The 8,630-nt window shown below is 54.4% G+C and overlaps 1 protein-coding gene across 2 annotated transcripts in view; it reads right to left on the reverse strand.

Annotated features, from left to right (window-relative positions):
* Positions 1-7,601, reverse strand: part of LOC134529620 (transcription factor TFIIIB component B'' homolog) — a 60,466-nt gene extending 52,865 nt beyond the window's left edge. For both annotated transcript variants that reach the window (XM_063363908.1, XM_063363909.1), the window contains exon 1: positions 7,434-7,601. The gene's annotated coding sequence lies outside the window, so the exon portion shown is untranslated. The remainder of the gene's footprint in view (positions 1-7,433) is intronic.
* Positions 7,602-8,630: the final 1,029 nt, after the last annotated feature.

Genomic DNA, 8,630 nt, shown 5'->3' on the forward strand with positions numbered 1-8,630 from the left:
GCAGGGACAGCTGACTGCCGGCGCCACCACCGCGGCCCTGAGGCCGGGTGTACCAGGGCCGGACCAGCCGCCTCGTCGACACGCCGTCGACGGGGTGGACAATCAGAGCATCAGCGCAGGCGTCCCGCCGGCCATCTCCGGGCAGGGACAGCTGACTGCCGGCGCCACCACCGCGGCCCTGAGGCCGGGTGTACCAGGGCCGGACCAGCCGCCTCGTCGACACGCCGTCGACGGGGTGGACAATCAGAGCATCAGCGCAGGCATCCCGCCGACCATCTCCGGGCAGGGACAGCTGACTGCCGGCGCCACCACCGCGGCCCTGAGGCCGGGTATACCAGGGCCGGACCAGCCGCCTCGTCGATACGCCGTCGACGGGGCGGACAACCAGAGCATCAGCGCAGGCATCCCGCCGGCCATCTCCGTGCAGGGACAGCTGACTGCCGGCGCCACCGCCGCGGCCCTGAGGCCGGTTATACCAGGGCCGGACCAGCCGCCTCGTCGACCTGTCGTCGACGAGGTGGACCACCGGAACGTCAACACGTCGGCGCCGGAGCGAGCCGCGGACCTCGCCGCGAGTTCCCCACGCCCGGACGGCCAGGTGGCCGGGGGCGGTGGGGGACAGACGACTGCACAGCTGGGGCAGGTCGGCCCCGAGGAGCCGGAGCTGCTGCGAATTCCTGTCCGCGCTAACGGGCGGGAGATGCTGGCCCTGGTGGACACCGCCGCCAGCCGAACCTACATCGCGGCCCACCTGGTGGGAGCGGAGGCAGTGACACCGCGGAGGGAGCTGGTGCAGCTGGCCACCAGGGATGCCGTCGTTGCAGCAGGGGGCATCACTCAGGTAACAATGAGCATCGTTGGTCACGTTAGCCACGTCGAGGCCTGGGTGGTCCCCGAGCTCCGCGAGGGGCTGATTCTGGGGGTCCCATGGCTGCACGAGGTCGACGCCACCGTGGAAGTACGAGCTGGCCGGATGCACTTCGGCACCCAGGGGCGCTGGACGGTGTACGGCGTGCACCAGGTTCCCCCCAGTCCCCCTCAGTCAGTCATTCGCCTAGAAGACCTTCAGCACGGTGTTCCAGAGGAGTACGTCGATGTCATCAACCATGTCCTCACCTCTCAGGCACAGGTATTTGCGGCCGCGGACCGGCTACGACGGACAAACGTGACGGAGCACCGGATACCGATGGTACCGCACCGCCCTCCCTTTGAGAAGGTATACGGATTTGGCATCCGGGAACGGGAGGCCATACAGACTCAAATTGACGAGATGTTACGTGACGGGGTAGTGGAACCCAGCACCTCCCCGTATAACTCACGGGTGGTGCTGGCCACCAAGAAAGACGGAAGTCTACGCTTTTGCGTAAACTTCAAGGCGATAAACAAACTGACCATTCCCGCCCCGCCCCCGCAGATCAATATCACAGACGCACTGGCAGGACTGGGGGACGCCACTATTTTCACGACACTAGACTTAAAATCAGGCTACTGGCAGGTGCCGGTATGTCTGGAGGACCGCCCTAAGACGGCATTTACGGCACCAGACGGTCGACGTTACCAGTTCTGCGCCATGCCGTTTGGTCTCATGGACGCCCCTGCCACGTTCCAGGCCCTGATGGTACGTGTTCTGGATGGGTACATTGGTGAGTTCGCCAGTGCCTATCTGGACGACGTTATCATCTGGTCCAGGACGTGGGAGGAACACGCGCACCATCTGGCATTGGTGCTAGAACGTATGGCCAGACACGGACTGACGTGCGCCCCAAAGAAATGCCACATTGGGGCCACGGAAATAGAGTTCCTAGGACACATAGTGACGGCGGAGGGGTGCCGCCCCCGACCTGAGCAGTTGGAGCTAATAGAGGGAAAGGGGGCACCGAAGACCAGGAAGCAGCTCCAGAAGCTGCTGGGGCTGCTCAACTGGCTGCGGTCCTTCGTCCCCGACTTCGCCACGGTGACGGCCCCGATGACGGACCTACTGTCGCCGAAGACTAAGTTCCGGTGGACCCCCGCCGCGGACGAGGCCTTGCGACAGGTGAAGCGCCGGTTCAGGAACTGTCACACGCTCTCACGCCTGGTGCCCAGCCGCCCCATCTTCATCCAGACGGATGCGAGTCAGGAGGGGATGGGGGCGGTGTTGTACCAGATGGATGACCGGGGCGAGAGGCGCGTGATCGAGTACGCCAGCGCCAAGTTTGGGCAGGCTGAGCGGAAGTATCACGTGAATGAGCAAGAGTGCCTTGCGGTGGTCTGGGCCCTACAGAGGTACCGTCACCACGTCGAGGGCCGCTCATTCACGCTGAGAACCGACAGCCAATGCCTCCGCTGGTTGGACTCCGCTCAGGGCCGGAAGTCTAAGTTCACTCGGTGGGCCATGCTGATCCAGGAATTCTCGTTCACGGTCGAGCACATTCCTGGACGTGAAAATCAGTTGGCCGACGAGTTGTCCCGGAATCCGGACCCTGAGAATGAGTTCCACGACGACCAGGGCTGGGAGGAAGTGCTCCTCCCTGAGCGTGAGCGCGGGGTAGAGGACTCGGTGCCGCGACCGTGCGCGTTGTACGCGCTGACAAGCCCCACTGCTCCTGCACCTGACGCGCGACCCGAGACTATGACTGACCTGCTGGCGTGGGTCCACGCGGCGCAACTCCGGGACCCCGACACCCGGACCCGACTGACAGAGTGTGGGGAGGGGGTGATACCGGGCTGCCGGAGCCTGAACGGGGTGCTCCAGACCAAGGGGGCTCACAGGTCGAGCGGGTGGCGGACCCACGTGCCGCCCGAGGCCAGGCGCTGGGTCCTGAGCTACCTGCATGACCACCCCCTGGCGGGACACCCGGGCGCGGAGCAGACGCTGCGTGAGGTCAGACGGACGTTCCGCTGGCCTGGCGACGCGGCAGAAGTAAGACGCTACGTGCGGGCCTGCCTGCGTTGCCAGGAGCGGAAGTCCAGGCGACCCGACGGCAAGGAGCAGCAGGTCCCACGACGGCCCCGGAATCCCTTCCACACTGTGGCGGTGGATATTATGGGGCCGTATCCTCGCACGTCCCGTGGTCGGCGATTCATTGTTGTGGTCACGGATGTCTTCACCCGCTGGGCGGAGGCGTTCGCAGTACCAAACGTGAAGGCCGGCACCGTGATTGCCCTGCTCGAGCGCGAGTTCTTCCCGCGATACGGGTACCCCGCGGTCCTGCTGACGGACAACGGGGTGCAGTTCACGGGGAGAAGCTGGCGAGTGTCCTGCGCGGGTTGGGGGGTGGAGCATCACACGACGCCCACCTACCATCCGCGCGCGAATCCGACCGAAAGGCGGAATCAGGACATTAAAACTCAGCTGCGCATCCGGTTGGACGAGGACCACACCAAGTGGGACCTGCACCTGCCGACGCTGCTGTTTTGCCTGCGCCATCGGACGAACGCGGTCACGGGCCATTCCCCCGCTGAACTGGTGCAGGGCCGGAACCTCGCCCTGCCCGGGGAAGCGCGCGCAACCCCCGACTTGCACAACATGACCACGGACGATCTGCGCGAAGACGCCCGACGTCGCCAAGCTGACTACCTGACTAGACGTACGCCGCAGACGCACCAGCCCCCAGCACGACTAGAGCCTGGCCAGCAGGTGTTTGTTAAGTGTCATCACCTGTCGGCTGGCGAGCGGGGCTTTTGCGCCAGTCTGGCTCCTAAGTGGGCGGGGCCACAGGAGATCGTAGACAGACTGGGCACCACCTCGTACCTCGTGCGTCGCGCCGACGGACGGACAACTAAGGTGCACAGGGACGACATTCGACTGATAGGCGACCCGCACGACGAGTACGACCACGACGACAGCGGACCAGTGGACGGTGACGAGGCCGAGGATGACGTCACCGAAGGTGTACTGGCCGACCTCGGCGCCCCTGTGGTGGTACCGCCGGAGCCGGACCTGGGACGTCGACGGGGACACGCCCACCCCAGGTCACTGCGGGGGGTGGGCAGGAACGTTGACAGGGACGACGACACACGGGACAGGACCGATGACAACGTCGCAGTAGGAGTCCTGGTCGACCTCGGTGACCCCGTGGTGACGCCACCGGAGCCGGATCAGGGACGTCGACGAGGACACGCCCACCCCAAGTCACTGCGGGGGGTTGGCAGGAACGTTGACAGGGACGACGACACCTGGGGCACGACACATGGACGGGCCCCCACGACGACACCGACTCAGCCTCCTACGGGGGGACAGCAAAAGGGGAACGGTGGTTGGCAACTGGCAAGAGGGGGCGGGGAACGGACGCCCGTCAGAAGGGGCGGAAGGGGTCCGCGTGGCGCAAGCATGGCAGAGCTGGAGCGCTTCGTGGACCGGGTGCTCCCGCCTGATGACGTCAGCGCCTACGCCAACGACACTGATGGACCGCTCATCGAGGACGTAACACATGACAACACTGCTCAGGGCGACCTGGTCGACCTGAGTGAACCAGTGGTGACGTTGCCGGAGCCTACCCAGAGACGTGGACGGAGGTACGTCCACTCCTGGGAACGGCGGGTGACGGGGACGGACGTGAGCAAGGACGTGACAGACGGGGTAACGGTCCGGCTCCTCAGTGGGGAGGGCGATGTCGACAGGGCCCAGCAGGTGGTCCTGGACTTGCCTTCCGGGGAGCCGAGGATGACCGCTCACGCGGGGAGGGGACCGGCGTTGCGCCGGTCCACGCGTGAGAAGACGGCCCCCCACTACCTCCGGGACTACGAGTGGGGGAGTCAGCGCAAACCCCGCGACGTAAGACAAACGACCGACGGGGGGTTACGCTGCAGCGTGATGCAGCTCCTGCCCCAGTTTGCCCGACCCGGACGGAATGACGTGACGAGCTCCGACGACCAGACAAGTGGCCGGACGCGGACGCAGCTGCCGGTCTAGGTCGGCGTCGGGGGCCAGGACGGCCTCGGGAGAGGGGGGGCATATGACGACAGTCGTCGTACCCTCCCAGATACAGAGGCCGTACCTGGCCACCGACGCGGGCCTGAGGGGGCCTATTTTCCCCCCCAGTGAACCCCAGTGTGTGCGACGGCCAGGGACGCACCCGCGTGCGCCCTAGCATGCCAACGAGTGTTTTTTCTATGTGACTTTATCTTTTATTTCAGTGTGTATATATTTGTAAACGATTAAGGGATTTGAATGTGTGTAATTAACTTATTTTATTTATTATTCATTGTGCAAGTTCGCTGTGTAATTAATGTCTCGTGTATGTCTTTGTAAATAATTCAATAACTTTTTCTGAAGTGTTTCGCCGTAGTATGTAATTGCAGCCTGGCGCGCCGCGGGACGGAGCTCTCTCCCACGCCGGCCGATTTTCCCCTCCCTCCCCGCCACCCGCGGGCGCCGGCCCGCGGGCGAGCGGGGAGAGGCAGTCGCGTCCTGGTCTCGAGCGGAGACAGACGTGTTCGTTGCTCCGCGAGCCGCGCACGTTGCGCTCGGGATTGAACGTTCGCTCAGTCCGCAGTCGGTCACGGCAGCTGAGCTGCCACCGCGAATCAGCTTAGCATTGTTAACTTACGAGTCATCGGGAGACGTGTCTAGCGGGCAGTTTCTACAACGCGAACGTGGTGCTTCGAGTCTCTGAACTTTTCGCCGTCCACGGAACATTACGTAACGGGCCGCGTATGTACAGCGTTCCGTCTTCGGGCCCTTTCTCACTGGGTCAGCCTAGCATTAATAAACTTTACGATTCGCGCCGAAACGTATTTGAGAACCGCCCCGTCATCAGGGAGTCCGTGTCGCCGTGGTAGGGCACTTGTTCCGCGACGGTTCCGCCAGGCTGCGGCAGGACTTTATAAGCGTTAATAAAAGACGGCTCGTGAAATTCGTTAATGCCGTGTTCTGCTTGCGACAACCTACCAACATTCCTCGCAATCACTTCACTCTCCCTCCAGGTCCCGCCTTTCCCGGTCCCGGCCACGTTGGCCTGGACCCACACCTCTCCGACGAGGGCAGTACGGGCATAACAGGACATTTATTTCAACGGGAAAACGGGGACCTGAAGCCGAGGGACGTCAAAGTCACGATCTTCTATTGTTCCAAGAATGATGTAGATAATATAAAAGTTGCTCTTAAGAAACCATTCTAGGTGTTATGACCAGTACCTCACATGCTTCATATATCAAGTGCTTTCCAGCTGATTAAAATCAGTTATATTCAGCAAGCTACATTACAGATGCAACACAACTGCATGAATATATATGTTATGTGTATGAGAGCAACTGGTTGGGGAAAGTAGTGGAAATAAAAGTTTATGACATTGTAGAAGAGTACAAGGTAATTATTTTAGTGATAACTAATTAATATTTAGAACTGCTAAAGACCTCGCACTAACTTCACTGGAACGAGGAGGAGGGGCTTTGATTGCAGTAAACAAACAAATTCAATAATGCAATATCTACTCATGAATTTGACCACCTCTGAATTGAAGTGGTCTGGATAAAATTAAAAACCCACTTGACATGTAGATAAATTCAAAGATGAGGGTTTAATCTGTTAATATTTCGGATTTTTAAACTTTGTTCCAACTATTTTTTTTTCTTTTTCTTTTCCAGATTTTGAAAGACAGTAGGTAACTTACTTAACTATTAAAAGAAACAAATTTCAGGGTTGAAATTTTTTAAAAATACACTGCATTAAGGTAGCTACACATCCCAAATAAAGTAATATGGAATATTGATTTCTTTTGTGAATGATATGCCTTCGAAAATGGAAAAATTGTCATTTTTAAAGTCAAAATTTATGTTCATGTTCCTCTTTGAGATACAATTTATATTAAATGTGTTCTGGAGATAATAAATGCTGTATCTTTCTGAATAAACTGGTTGCTGTTTCATCAACCTCGGATTGACCAGTTCCAAGTAATACAAGTTAACGCAAACCATTACAAATGCAAAAATCAACATTTTTGTTAAACCCAAATGGCTGCCATTGCCATTCAGAAAAAATAACAATTTGAATTAGTGTTTTTGGAATCTCTAATCATGTAGGTTAAACCAGAAATTATTTGATTATAATAAGGCCAAGCAACCACCTTTGGATCACTTGACATTACATGACCCTCGTTTGTAAAAACATTACCTTAGTTTTGTGTACTAGATGTAAACACTTAAATTTAAACTCACAAGAAGCTGAATGCCATACAAATAAACAACCTAAAATGTTCATAGTATTATATATTTATGATGTAGCACATTTGATCATTTCATCCGAATCAGTCAATAATAAATACATTACCCACTATAAAAGTAAATCGATAATCCTTAATGGGAATATACCATCAATAAAAGGGTTTCACACAACACATCAAAAAAAAAAAAAATAAACTTTAATCTTAATTAATAGCAGAAAAATTAAAAAAAAAAAAAATTCATTCCCAAGTATTTGCTCGTGAAATTTAACACGTTTCAAGAGGACTTACACGCAACTTGGAGTCTTAACAATTTCATTCAATATGTTTCGGCATAATACACAACCACGTTTTAAATGGTTAACCTACTCTTCAAACAATTTCAGCACCATATTTCCTGAATAAAAATATGTGAGATGCGTAGTTGTTTTTCGGAGTGGTTAGGACCATAGAGTAAGTAAAGGGAGCGGCGCCACTCCCATAGTAATGATAGTTTGCTTAAATTTGTAAACAAAACCCGTGCGATCATACCATTTCTTTGCAACTTGACAACAAAATAATTACAGCCAGATACAACCTGAGAAAGGTTTAGCGTGTGATAGTTGGCACTGTTGACACCTTTGTAGTCGTCATATTTTATATTTTTTCAATAAAGGCTACTGATATTGTAAAATTGCTTTATGTTGGTCCTTATAATGGGATGTTAAACTATTTCCGCAATAGAAAAAAAAAAATTTGATTTAAGGTAATTTCGAACTCTCAATCGTCACTTTCGGGCTATGACGCCTTTACCCTCTTTTTTTTTTTTTTTTTTTTTTTTTTTTTTTTTTTTTTTTTTTTTTTTTTTTTTTTTAAAAGATTGATGGCACACTGGCAAGTTTGGACAGTCACCAGTGTGCAACAATCTCCCCCCCTTAATGTTGTAGTTGGAAGTCACCCCGAGTCATGGAGGAATGGTAGTGTTCGTTGAAGGTTGTTATTAAGACAATACAAATTACAGCCATGTCTTACCCGGGATTCGAACCCGGAGCCCCCGCACCGTAGCCCGGTGTGCCGTCGACTGCGCTACGGAGGCCGACTCCCTCAAGACCACCAATCTATCTTATAATTAGTTCAACAAGTGTATGTACTTATATAATATTTTTCTGCACTAGTAAAGTCCAAATTAATTATACAGCCAGATTGAAACTGATGATCGTTTAGTAATGAATTTTATTTCTGTTTAATATATTTATTTTCCATTCCATTTTTAATTTTTTTTTTAATTTACAACTTCAAAAACTACAGTAGCAGCCCTAGCAGGTAATATGGAGAACGACAGGCCAACGTGCTCTAATGTTCGTTTTCGGCAATATGCCACGCAGCATCTAGTCTTCAGTGACATTTAAAAAATATATACTTTTACTTTCAAATCCCATTATTACCACGAGACAATACAAACATGGCCGTATGTAATTATAATAACTGGATATGTAATAAACTAAAGAG

Source organism: Bacillus rossius, chromosome 2 (assembly GCF_032445375.1).
Source record: "Bacillus rossius redtenbacheri isolate Brsri chromosome 2, Brsri_v3, whole genome shotgun sequence".
NCBI classification, from domain to species: domain Eukaryota; kingdom Metazoa; phylum Arthropoda; class Insecta; order Phasmatodea; family Bacillidae; genus Bacillus; species Bacillus rossius.